Source organism: Panulirus ornatus, chromosome 34 (genome assembly GCF_036320965.1).
Source record: "Panulirus ornatus isolate Po-2019 chromosome 34, ASM3632096v1, whole genome shotgun sequence".
Classification (NCBI taxonomy): domain Eukaryota; kingdom Metazoa; phylum Arthropoda; class Malacostraca; order Decapoda; family Palinuridae; genus Panulirus; species Panulirus ornatus.
The window spans coordinates 12,269,846-12,284,097 of NC_092257.1; the positions used below are offsets into that span (position 1 = coordinate 12,269,846).

Here is a 14,252-nt window from a genome sequence, read left to right on the forward strand (position 1 = left end):
GTGTTGAGTGGGTTGGGTCACTGCTGGGGTGACCTGTGTTCTTATGACCTGACAACACAACGAGACATCCTCCCCTCCTCCCCCCACGAGACACTTGATGGAATTGATGACTGTGTTGTTACTGAGGTATGGTTGTGAGGGGCGAGGGGGGGGGGGGGGGCACGGGACGGGGGTTGGGACAGTGTTGGGAAGGGATGGGGACGAGGTAGGGACGGGTTGGGACACGGGTAAGGGACGGGGCGAAAAGCAGCCTGGCCGGGGGGTCGGATAGGGATGAACGGGGATGGCGTGGGGCAAGGACGGAACGAAGCAGGGCGTGGGTGGGGAGGAACGGCGCTGGACGAGGGTGGGGAGGAACGGGGCGGGGAGAGAACGGAAAGGGATGGGGTGAGGAGGGGCGTGGCGGGGGGCGGGAAGTCAGCAGTAATCACAGCTCCCCGGCCACCACCTCCTCCTCCTCCTCCTCCCGGGGTAATGGATGAAGTCAGCTGCCCCTCACCTCCCACAACCTCTCATTCCTTCGTCTTATTCTTTCGTCCACGCCCTTCCCTCGGTCACCCCGCGACGCCTCAACCCCATAACCCCTCCCCAACAATCCCTCCGTCAGTCCTACTCTAGAATTCTTGAATCTAGATCAAAATATTGACGCTTAAGCTGTACAGACCGTATGGTCTTGCCTCAGCCTTGCTGTGGGCGTTCTTATTGAGCGTTCGGAGCGGGGTGAACGCCTCAGCGACGTGGACTCCGTCAGGAGGGAGGCGGGTGGCGGCGGCGACGACGGGGAGCTCCATCTATCGCCCGCTAATTGAGAGATGACAGCAGATACCGCCATTACCCCGCGGGGCGCGGCGGCCCGCGGGGTAATCACTTTGACGGATGGCCACCCCGCGAGCAGGAGCTGCTGGCTGGCCTCTCTCTCTCTCTCTCTCTCTCTCTCTCTCTTGCCCTGTTGTGATGATGATGATGGTAATGATGGTGATGGTATAATCCTAGGAGGATAGTGGCGGTGGTGGTGGGTGAGGGACGGGTGTTGGTAGCGGGGAAGGGGTGTTGGAACAAAAAGTTGTGAGTGATGGTAAGGGGGAAGGGTAGTGGCGGTGGTGATGGGAGAAAGGTGAAGGGAGTGGAGGTGGGGGGGTTGTTGTTGCGAAGGGTGGGTTGTTGTTGGGGAGGGATAAGAGTGGTGGAGGTGGTGGAGAGAGGTTGGGGGGGTTATGAGGGAGGGGAAGGGTGATGAGGGAGGGGAAGGGTGATGAGGGAGGGGAAGGGTGCTGAGGGGGTGATGAGGGAGGGGACGGGTGCTGGGGGTTATCGGGCTTGTCATCACGGTGAGCGTAATAACATTTTCGCGGCCGCGATCTGCATAACGAGGAGGGGAAGGAGGTCGCGGCCGTCACTGGTGCTGGTGGGGGCGGGGGGGGGGGGGGTGAAGCAAGGGCTAAGGGGACGTAATGAGGAGAGAAGTGGGGACAAGGAAAGCTGGAGGGGGAGGGAGGAGGAGGAGTCTCTATTAGAACGAAGTGGACGAGAGCATTGAGGTGAAGTTGTGAGGCAAGAGTTGAGGTGAGGTTGTGAGGCGAGGGTTGTGGTGAGGTTGTGAGGCGAGGGTTGGGGTGAGGTTGTGAGGCGAGGGTTGAGGTGAGGTTGTGAGGCAAGGGTTGATACAATGGCTGGAGTGGGGACTGGACGAGTAGATGTGACCGGAATGAAGCTAAGATTAGTGTTGGGTTCAGGTCGAACCTGCGACAGTGATGCCAGAGGACCGTGTGGGCTGGATATCTACACACATCTGTCTGGAGAACACCATTACTTCCACTCACAGTCTACATGAGGCAGACATGAGGAACATAATGCCTTTCAAACCACTCTCACAAATCGTCAACCCATTACCTAGTATGTTTAAGTGAAGTGGACTTCCTTACTTATAAAAAGTGTTTCTTACATGTTTAAGTGAAGTGGACTTCCTTATTTATAAGAAGTGTTTCTCATTTCTTTCACTATATACATAAGAGTTGATTCGTCAAATGGAACCAACGTCTCTCAACCCACAGCACCTCCGTACACAAGATATGCCCACTGCATCCCATCCCTCACCATTCCTCTGGCGTCATCAATCAATCCTCAATCTACTCCTCTCTACATCTATCTATCCCTCTCTTCCGTGATGCACGTCGACTCTTGACCGGCTCTTATCATTTGCCACATATACCACATGACCAGATCTTATCATCTGCCACACATACCACATGACCATATTATCCTACAGAGACTCATCCATGCTCCAATCTCATATCCTGGTGTAAGGGGAAGCGAAGATGATCTTGTATGCTCTTCTCTGCAACTTTCCTAGTAGCCCCCGATGCGTGGTGGACAGCCAGGGGAGGGGGACGACCAGCACGCGGGCGGAGGGAGGGGAGGCAAACGCGAGTTTAAAAATTGCAGGAAAAAGCAGTATCGGTAAACAGGTAATCTCTCTCTCTCTCTCTCTCTCTCTCTCTCTCTCTCTCTCTCTCTCTCTCTCTCTCTCTCTCTCACTCACACACACACACACACACCCACAACAAAGCACCACTCCATCACTTGTTGACGAACTTGTTCATCTAACCTGGAAGGCAACCCAGGCGTGGCACCATTACCGTCCGAGATGGACGGGCCAGCTGAGCGCTAACTGGGAAATCAAGATCCTGGTCAATAGTGTTTAGCATAAGATAATAAAGCCAAGATTTGGCATCCGCTAGACTTAGCGGGGTTTACCCACAACCTCCCAGGCGTGGCCACGGTGGGTGGTGGTGTTGTAGTGAGGGGGTGTGGGGCGGGGATTGCTATGGATGTAGGAGGCGTGTGTTTGTGGGGGTGGGAGAGAAGGGATGTGAGCGTGAATGTATATGGGCGTATGGGGAACTTACGTATTTGTGTGGGTACATATATGTCAGGGATGTACTGGTTAGGTGGGGAAGAGAGAGAGAGGGAATCAGAGGCCGGCTACGTCACACACACACACACACACACACACACACACACACACACACACACACACACACACACGCCCACAACCAGGTGTCGGCAGCGTCGAGTCATGCCCACGCCCTTGTGGACCTGCCTCGCCACCATTGTACCACGCCCTCACCCCCAGCTGCTGCCTGATCACGGAACACATGGCCCGCCCGCCGCCACTCTGTCTTACTTAGTGAGAGAGAGAGAGAGAGAGAGAGAGAGAGAGAGAGAGAGAGAGAGAGAGAGAGAGAGAGAGAGAGAGAGAGAGAGAGAGAGAGAGAGAGAGCAAAGTAAATGACAAGAAGACTTGGAGAAGGAATACAGTAGAGGGACAGGTCCACAATGACAATATTTCTCTGGCACCTCCAGATGCCTCACGACCCTTCCTTCCCCAGAGACCTCACACCTCCTCCTCCTCCGGAGACACGCCACAACTTCCTCCTCCCCAGAGACACTCCTCTACCACCTTCTCCTCCCAGAGACACCAACCACCAGCCCTTCCTAGGAGAGGTCCTACACCGTCTCCTTCCTGAGGAACTTCAACCATCTCACTCCTCGCCTCCTCCTCCACCTCCCTTCCCCCAGACTCACACCACCTCCCTCTCCCCCAGGTACCTTCTATCTCTCCACCCAGGACGTTCTGTACCCCAAGACACCCGCCTTGTCCCCCTCCACACACTATTCCCATCAATACAAACGTTTTCCTCAGTTCATACCACCGTCAGACGTCCTGTGCTGACGCTCCTGCATCTCTCCTCCCATCACACACCCTCCCAACCCCATCCTGCACCCTCCCAACCCCGTCCTGCACCCTCCCAATCCCGTCCTGCACCCTGCCAACCCCGTCCTGCACCCTCTCATCCTTCAGCCTCCCATCCCTTGCCCTACTAGCTCGTCCCTCATTCTTCCAACCCGTCCCTGAACTCTCCACAACTCCCTCAGTCTCTCATAACCTTCCAAATACTTATTGGAATCTCCTACACCCCCCACAACCCTCAGGACTCAACGGTAGCATTTTATAACCAAAGAAGCTCACCACAACCATCAGCAACCACTCAAGGGTTCTCTACCATAACCCATGATTCTCAACAACCACCTGGATCAACTCACAACCCGTTACACAGGCTACGAGACCATCACAATTTTGCAAAATTATCTACAACCGGCTTCGTATTCCATCGAAGCTTAACAGACTTCTTACAACTGTTCACAAATATATACAACATAGGCACCAACGACTACATAATCACCAACAACCAGTTAGAGCGAAATACAACAAGCTACCTTCATCTTAAACAGTAAAAAAAGATCCTCCACAACCCATCATAAACTACCACGTACATAACCCAAAACTAAACAAAGTTTCACCGCTACGCTGCAACCACTCAAACTACTTCACATTTTCCCTAACATATGACTAACTACAGTATGATTGAGGGAATGACATACGTACCGTGCACAAACAGGTAATCACAAATACTAATATAGTACTCACAACCCCCACAACTCTTTCTACAACCCCTACGCCCCTTTACATCCTCCCTCACAGCCCTAGGTGGCTTTCCCCCCACCAGATTGGTAAAGTTAGTAAACAAACAGATCTGTTTTGGTGGGGCATCGGCAGTGATGGGAAGGGGGGGTCCCCGTTTTCTATCCCGGGATGGTTACTGCTCCATTACCCCGACACAAAGACTTTTAAAATGGTAAAACTGAAGCTTGTCAGGCTGCCATTCATTCCCAGAGGCGTTCGTTCATCCCGTGGGTTCGTATAGACTCGGCCGAGTCAGCCCGGACACAGACCTGCCATTTGAAGACATGGTCGGGGGGCGCGCCTGGGTGTGTATTCGGGTGAATTAAGGGTCAATCGTTAATGAAATGGTCCTTCTGCATTATGTAGGTCACGCTGTGAAGGTGGGGAGGGGTGGTTTTCCTTCAGTTTGGTATGTGAGTGTGTGTGTCTGTGTGTCGGGTATCTCTACTGCAAAAGGAGTATAGGCTATCTTTTGCCTTTCTTTTTTTTCCCAGCAGGATATTGTGGAAAAAGATCGATTGAATACAGACAATCTCAGGGAAAAAAAAAAGGAAAAGGGGCAAATCATGGCGAGATGTTATCAGGGATTGATTTTTAAATTTAGCGGCGCGCGTGGTGACTGCGGGTGGTAAGGGGAGAGAGAGTGAGGGGTGAGGGAGAGAGGGGGTGAGGGAGAGAGGGGGTGAGGGAGAGAGGGGGTGAGGGAGGGGTGTGTTGTTCCTCGTCGCCCTCAATTGTTTTCATTAACTATAAATTGAATCCTCCGCTTGGGGAGGAAGTTCCAGAGGCTCCCGGCCCGCAATGGGGTTGTAACTAACGTGTTGTTTACAAGCTGTGGGCCGGGTGGAGGCAAGGTTCTATCAGGGGAGGAAGAGTTGTGAGGGTTTATAAGTTGTGGTTTTGGGAGGGTCTGCTTGAGGTTGTGAGGTAATAAGAATGTGATTTTGAACGGTTGTGGGTATCCGAGGGTACATGCCAGGTACACATGTAAGTTGTGGAATACGGTTTGTCTTGGCGAGTTGTTGGTGTGGTTGTGAGGGACGGACGTATGGTTGTTGACGGTCGTAATGGTGGGTCCTTGAGCACGATGAACGCTACGACCCGTGTGTACGCCAGCGGCCGCTGTGGGAACTACGCGCACGCCCCCATCCATCATCATGGCCCCGCACAGTACGCGTCAGCCGCCAAACGACGCGTCGTAAAGACGATGAAGTACGTGGCTTGTGAAAGGGTGACGCAAGACCTACTACTTCCGGACACCGATAAGGTCGAATTGGGCGATTGGCCGCTCGCGACTCGTAATGGCAATCGATGATTGGGGGAATGATATGATGATCACAAGGGTCGTACCGTCGAGTTCTAAGGACGTACCGTCGTGCTCGAGGGCCCAACACACAGCCGAGGTGGTACAGGAGGGGCCTAATGTTGTCCCCACCGACGGGAGCCAATGTTTTCTCCCAAGCATTTGACACGGCTTCGTTCACGCCTCCGTCCCGGGTCGGCCGGTGGGTGGGTGGATGGGTGGGTCCGAGACTCACAGCTTCGTCTCATAAGCGACAGTTTGGACAGGACTCGTAATTGACAGCTTTAGCGGCTATCAGCCCCAGAGCGATGATCCTAAGTGTTAAAGCTGACAGCTGAGACGAGCTTTTCCCACCATTCCTCAATATTCTTCTTGGGCTATAAGGTCCGACCCGAGGGGGACTATCTCGAAACTGTCTCAATTTGTCTTATTCCACCCGGATGAGGTTTCATGAAACAAGTGTCATTTCTCGTTCATTCAGATATATCACGACTGCGTTACTGGGTCTCAGTAATGCTCACTGACTCGCTTCACTTCCTGATTCACAAAGCAGATATTCATTGTGTAGCCGAACTGATCCACCGGTTCATTTCTTCGTCGGTGATGATCGTACTTCAATTTGTGGCTCAAGAATCGGATCGTAGTGGTTCATGAAGCACATCTCAGTGGTTTGAGAATCGGATCATAGCGTTTCATAAACCATAACCCGAGTGGCTCAAGAAGCATTTACATATCTGAACCTCCCGTTACTTCCCCTACCATCTGCCCCGTCGGTCTGTGTGCTCTTCATCATCCAGTGGTTCACTCGGTGATGGTTCACGAAGCAGGGGTCGAGTGAATCATCGAGGCGAAGCTGAGATTATGAAGCCTCAGCTCCTCGCCAAGGAGGAGGATTTCCACAGTGGTTGACGGAGCTATCGGATCCCCCTAGGGTCACAAACCAGAGCAAAGATGAGGACTAATGCCATGAGTGAAAGGGCCCTGATACTCATCTTGTATTAGGGTGTTTCACACCCACACATTCACACTGACCCACGCCAGACCAGTAGGGAAGGACGCTGGCCTCCAGGGGGTATCTGGCTCTAGAAACGACCCCACTTTAAGGTTCAGTTTTGGATATTTAGATGAAGCCGAGTGTTGTTGTTTGGGATGAAGCTTCGAACCAGTCGCTTGGCTAATGGATTACAAAGAACGATTATATATATATATATATATATATATATATATATATATATATATATATATATATATATATATATATATATATATTATCAACCACAGGTACCCATACATACACTTACACATATAATGACAGACATACACACATAAACTTCGCAGACGCAACCATGAATACACACACGCACATACAAACAAACACTGACAGAGCGCAACCATAGTCCACATGTGTGTGTGTGTGTGTGTGTGTGTGTGTTACTAGTACATAAAATGAATAGGAATGTGCGTTCACAAACTTATTTAAATGGACTATGTATACGCAACCACTTACATAACCTGAAGTACACACACAGATAGACGTACATGTGTGCGTCTGTAGGAGATAGCGGGGAGTGGCGGTGTACATGGCTCTATACTACTTCCACCCCTACAGACACACACAGGAGGGAAGACACACACACACCACTATATACAACCTGGCTGGCTGGCTAGGTTAACACACTCACCTTATGATGCTCTGTTGGACCAGCCCTGACTCTGTCTATGTCAAGATGGCCGCCACCACCACCACCCACTACGGTAACAGGTGGCAGAGAAGCCACACCACCAACCACTACAACATGCATACACATACCCCCCTACGATAAGGTAGCCCCACTACAGTATCACCACCACGAGCCACCATCATCAGCCCCGACATACAAAGCGACATGTATGTGTACACCAAATTGTACTGTTGGAGGCACCTTCTCCCACACAAAGACGTGTTGGAGTATTATAGTGCAGTGTCACCATTACGCTATCACAGCTCCATCACGATAACAACCCGCCCTTTACAGCATCGCCAAAAGCTCGTTACGTTACAACCACAAGACTGACTACCACATTAGCACTACAAAACCATCGACACATCACAACCAAGACCAGACCACAACCAGGGCATCACAACACTCACAATAACACCACCACCACAACACAATACCACCTTATCTCCATCTCACCACCACAACTTCCACACAATACCACCTTATCTCCATCTCACCACCACAACCTCCACACAATACCACCTTATCTCCACCACCACCACACAATACCACCTTATCTCCACCACCACCACCACCACCACCACACAATACAACCTTATCTCCACTTCTACCACCACCATCACACAATACTACCTTACCTCCATCACGACCACCACAACACACTCTATCACCTCCATCCACACCACTATCAGAAGACCATACTGTTACCAATACCATAACACCATCCTATCACTACCACCACTATCACAACTCTACACTATCACGTCACCACCATCACAACACCACCACTATCGTAACTTGACACTATCACCACCAACAGTACGCCACAACAACACTACTTTATCACCACCACAACACCATCCTGCGCCCACCACAAACCAAGACCACAGTACAGGGAACCATACATCCCCTCCCCTCACACACAACATTACGAAAATAGCTTTTGATAAAGCACCATAGAAGAAACTGTCGAGTCACACGATAAAAGAAAGGATAGTACACACGAGTAGCAGTAGGATGGCCTCCAGGTAAGACAAGAGAGTGGTAGTAAACGGAGTAGTATACGACTGGCTCGCCGTGACATGTGGCGTACCCCAGGGACCCGTTCTGGGACCCAGTCGTTGTGTAACCTTCATCAGTGATCTGGAGACGTGACACACACCCGTCATATCTCAAGCATATCATGACACGATAGCAGGAGGCAAAAACCCAAGTTTTTTTTTTTTGAAGGATTTTCTTCATTTTCCCTTCGACAGTTGACCTTCGCCTGACGGGTATGGGGGTCAGAGGTCGCATGAGCAATTGACCAGACCACTTGGCTGTGACACAGAGGAAGGGAGAGACACCTGGGTGCAATGCCTTATGGAAGTTGATTCAACTGGTTTCAACTCTCTCTCTCTCTCTCTCTCTCTCTCTCTCTCTCTCTCTCTCTCTCTCTCTCTCTCTCTCTCTCTCTCTCTCTCTCTCTCGCTGAAGGCGGCGTGAGACGGCTAACAGGATTACCCATCCATCCCTCTGGTAAACATCCCGGATTAACCGCCTTGGAATAACCAGAGGCCGAAAAACCTTTGCCATGGAGAAGGAGGAGGAGGAGGAGGAGGAGGAGGAGGAGGGGGGGGCTGGTGTATCAAAACCAGTTTATCCTCGTTTGAGTTAAGGGCAGTTCGACTCGTCGTCGTCATGCACGGCTCCGATATCCTCCTGGGCACCTGGGGAAGACCATACGAGAGAGAGAGAGAGAGAGAGAGAGAGAGAGAGAGAGAGAGAGAGAGAGAGAGAGAGAGAGAGAGAGAGAGAGAGAGAGAGAGAGAGAGCTGAGGCCTACCTACCAGTTTAATCCAATCATATGAGGCGTGACTACAGGATCCAACAGTGTTTGTTTATCTGGTCATATATGTATACAGACACTTCCGACACCTCCAACCTACAGAGCCAGCCAGCCAGGCCTATATATGACAACCATGGGTAAGGGTGTACATACACTCCTCCTCGGCTGAGTGTATGTGGGTTGTAAAAGGTTGTTATGAGGTCGTCCTGGGTATGATTTAAGCCACAGACGGTGGAGCATCATCATGACACGACCACATGACACACACTCGTGACGTGACTCTGTGACAACCTCTGCTGATATGACTATATGACACTACCTTATGACATGACGATGTGATAAGATGACATGACTATATGACATGATTCTGTGATCCCACGTAGTCAAGGGAGGGGAGGAAAACAAACACACACACACACGAGATAAAACAGCCAAATGTAAAACATTAATGTAAACAACACAGAGAGAAAGGAAAAGTTTCATGAAATCGAATTCAACATCTGGAAATTTAGGACAAAGAACCAAAATACATGAGAGTCCATCTTAAGACAATGAGGATACTCGCTTCTCTACCCTGGGTATTCTGTAATCAGTCAGACGTCACCAATGAAACCATCCAACTGAAACCTGACGTCACGCGGTTCATAAGGGCACGACTGGAACCACTGAAACCAGACACCTATACTTGCCGGGAGCAATGCTGTTCAAGAGAATATCAACAACAAAATTTCAATCAATTCCAGCGGTGAGCGCCACGCGCTAGCACTTGCTCGGGTATGATGTGGTCGCAGGTAATACACAGGTCAGCTCTGTCTCCGTCTGTGTGGGATAATGATAAATGACCAGGCCACCAGATCTCAGCTGAAGACAGAAACAAACACAGTTGATCCCTCGCCACACAGTCCAAACAACGCCTTCACCAGCGTGTGTGTGTGTGTGTGTGTGTGTGTGTGTGTGGTGTGTGTGTGTGTGTGTGTGTGTGTGTGTGTGTGTGTGAGCCTTGGGGAGGTACCCTACCCCCTCCTACTACATCCCCTTCTTTGTTCCTGCTGAGGTGATGAAAGTAGCTTAAAAATCCGCCTCAGTAAAGACAAAAAGACAAGCTTCAGTCTGAACTCTGGTAAGTATTACGTAAACTGAAGGAAGGTTCAGTTAAGCTTCCAAGTTCTCTTGTGATGGAGAAGGGCCACGAGACGGTATCATGGGCAACAACAACACAGTACTCTAGTGGATACGTACAGAGGTGGTACACGCGGGGCAGCACTGTGGTAGGGTGAGGAACTGTGATATGGTGGATGAAGACTTGGCAAGCGAGGCAGGAGTCTCGTAGAAGGTGCGCCGTTGCCTGCGTGTAGCACCTTCCATTAAGTATCTATGTAAACCCCACTTTACATTTCCTTTAGATCCATTAATGTCACAAATAAGTCACTCTGCCAAAGACACGATGGTATCACCATTCATTATGCATAAATGAACGAATAGGAAAAAAATTAAGAATGAAAACAGGAAAGCGATCAAAATTCAGCCTAAATGACTCGAGAATACAGAAGACACACAAAGAGGGAAGAGGAGATTAAAAAGTGATTTATTGGGCACGCCAGACCTCCGAAAATCGTCGTTCTTTTGTTGTCAACTGTGACGACACCACTGTGACTTCCGCCCCGCATCCTATAGATCCCCAGCACATCACAACTTCAACTATTTCTCTGTTATAACATATGACTATTCCTTCAGTCGTATAACAAAGTGGGCAGTTCGCTGAAATACACCCATCCTTGAAAAGGTCATCCCTTAAATCTAAACAAAAAAAAGAGAGAAATAGAAAACGAAGAGGATCGGCGGCTAGCGTGTGAGCCTACCCGCTGGCGGGTAATCTGGCGACCCCATCTTTATATGAAAAGACTTGACTTTTTAGGGAGAGACGTTTTAGTGCGCGAGATAAATGTGCCTTTTCTAGGTCTGTGGGCACATTCTCGGCGCTTGATGTATGGAACAGCGCCCATCAGAGAGTTGGAACCTCCCGCCCGAGACTTTGAAGAAGACTTAGGTTTACCCGTCCTTAATCGCGTTACCTGAGGCGGGGTTGCAAGAATATCCAGAGTCCAGTCTTAATGGAGGATCCGGGAGGGAAGGAAGAGCAGAAGGCCGACTCGGCCCGCTGCCGCTGCCTTTGGATTAGAGAGATTTAAGAGGATTACTCACGGGTTATATAGAGATAGTGGCGGATGGGTTTGTTGTTATTAAGGTGGATTTGCTGTTTGCTGACAATGATGGGACACTGTAGGGAGGTATTTAATAGGGTTTATTTACCATGTGTCGTTAAGCACGACCCTCGGCCACGATGGTACGACCCCTGAGTACGATGGAGCGACCTTTAGTCAACACGGCCTTGCCTTAGGTGATCAGACAAAGGTCAAATCAAGGGTTACATTATACCTAAGGGTCGTAGCGTCTGTATGTAATGCAGTTACCTAATGTTACTGTGCGGAGAGGGACTTCTACACTCGTGGGGCTCCACCTCTTGAAGATTTCCTGCCACAGTACAACTTTTTTAAGCTTCTGTGTGCTGTCCGCATTTCCCACGCCCTCACTCAGTTTATTCCAGTGTGTAGGACGACCTTGGGGGCGGGAGGAACCTCCTGCTGGGGACGGTCCACAACAGGACCCTGGGGGTGATGGCTGGAGGTCGGGGAGGTTCTTCAGTACACCCCATCCTCCACCCCAGCGCTCCCTGACGTAAGTTCACACAGACGTCTAAGTAACCGAGTGACATGTGTAAAAGTTACTGTACGAAGGTATTACAGTTGACTGGATACAGGTAACAGATTCAGTTTCAAGACGCCATCAAAGTTACAGTACGAAGTTATTACAATTGACTGTATACATGTTACAGATTCAGGCTCAAGACTCCGTCATACATGAAATGACTACCAAAAAAAGGTGAACATTATGAAAAGGAAGCGGTCTCTCACACTAGCCCCACTCTCTGGAATCACTTGGTCACCCCCTCTCTCTCTCTTTGACATGCTGGTCCATACACGACCTGCGATGGTCATGCGACGACCTGGTGTGGTCGAACGACCAGCCCTGGTAGTCTACCAGTGGTGGTGGTGGTGAGGAGGAGGGCCCCAGCACGCAAGTGAGCCATCAAGAAGAAAAATCAGAAGCCAAGTGCACGATTGGGTTTCTCTCTAAGCAATATCTTTATTCAGTAAAAATCTTACGTCAACTTCTGTGTTTGATGAGAATAAGTTTTATTATAACGCGTAGCAGCTGCGGTACACTTCTGTAACACGTTACACTTGCAGCAGCCTGTAACACGTTACACTTGGATTATCCTTCTGTAACACGTTACACTTTCAGTATCCTTTTGAAACACGTCACAATTGTAGTATCCTTCCGTAACACGTTACATTTGTATTATCCCTCTGTAACACGGTACACTTGCAGTATCCCTCTGTAACACGTTGTACTATTCTTATGTAACGTGGTATAATTGCTGTATCCTTCTGAGATATATTACAGTTGTGATATCCTTCTGTAACAAGTTACATTTGTAATATCCTTATGTAACACGTTACAGTTGCATTATCGTTCTGCAATACGTTACAGCTGTAAGCATCCTACTGTAACACGGCACAGTCATCTACCTTTATCACGTTACAGTCGTCAGCCTCCGCCACACGTTACAGTCTGTAACATCAGCAACATCCGACACTTTCCTTCTCGTCTTAACTCTGACACTAAATTCTTTTTCTCGCACTGAACATAATCTTTCTCTCAGATCCACCTTGTGCAGCATCTCATAATAGGGAAGCAGTAACCTGGTTATATTCAAATGAGCTAAAAGGGAATTTTCTTGGTTCCCTACCGTTAAATTACGACACCCTATTATTCATCCTGGTAATAACAAACAGTGTCGGGTCATAACTACACCCTCTGCTCTATCCTGGAAACCCCATATGATAAACAACACAAAATCTGTTTCTAAAACCCGAGAGAGAGAGAGAGAGAGAGAGAGAGAGAGAGAGAGAGAGTTATATAGGCACTGCAGTTCTTATTTTAAGCAGCTACACCATACCTGCTAGCTAGCTGGGGGTCTGTGTCGTCCCAATATGAAGTACTGCTGGCATGTCCGGCGTGCGTCGTGGTTCTTCTTCTAACTTCAACCAATCGTCCCTCTCCCTCTGTCATGATGTTGTTTCCCTTCTCACTGTTCCACAGTTATCATTCCGACCACACTGTAGCTTCTAAGTCACCTGTATAGAAGGACATGTGTGAGGCATACGCTGGTCTATAGATGTCTAACTATATAACGGTCGTCAACAGTTTATTGACGTTACATGAAAACAGAGCTCAGGTGGTGACTGAGTCATCAGTCAGGTGACTGAGTCAGTCATCACTCGTCAAGCGGTGACCAAAGTCATGAATCATTAAGTGGTGACTAGATCATTAAACTATCAGTCGGCGACTTAAGTTACTAATCAGATGGTGATTAAATGAAGCCACTAGGTGACTTAATCATAATCATCAATGAACCAATCAGGACATTCAATTTGTGATTGATAAAGTCTTCCTTAAATCTATTGTATTTAAAACCTTGATAATGAAATTTACGACGACTGTGGCCCACGCTTCTCCTATGTACTGTAATCCTTTTCTTTTCTTTACGTTTATTGATGTAAGTAAAGTAATACTGACCCGCTGATAATCCGCTTAAAAGTGTAAAGTAATAAAGTAAATATTGAGAGGAACGGTACGTTGCTAAGGGGGAGAGAGAGACAGCCTGACACCTCCAGTGGCCCACCACGACCCATCTTTGGCCTACTCCTGGCCCATTACGAACCTACTTGTGGCCCACGGTGGCCATCTGTA

At 49.3% G+C, this 14,252-nt stretch overlaps 1 protein-coding gene across 1 annotated transcript in view; it reads right to left on the reverse strand.

Moving 5' to 3' along the window:
- LOC139759853 (apoptosis regulatory protein Siva-like) overlaps positions 1 to 14,252 on the reverse strand; it is a 137,368-nt gene that overhangs the window by 85,594 nt on the left and 37,522 nt on the right. The window contains exon 3 of the mRNA XM_071682358.1: positions 13,459 to 13,636. The gene's annotated coding sequence lies outside the window, so the exon portion shown is untranslated. The remainder of the gene's footprint in view (positions 1 to 13,458; positions 13,637 to 14,252) is intronic.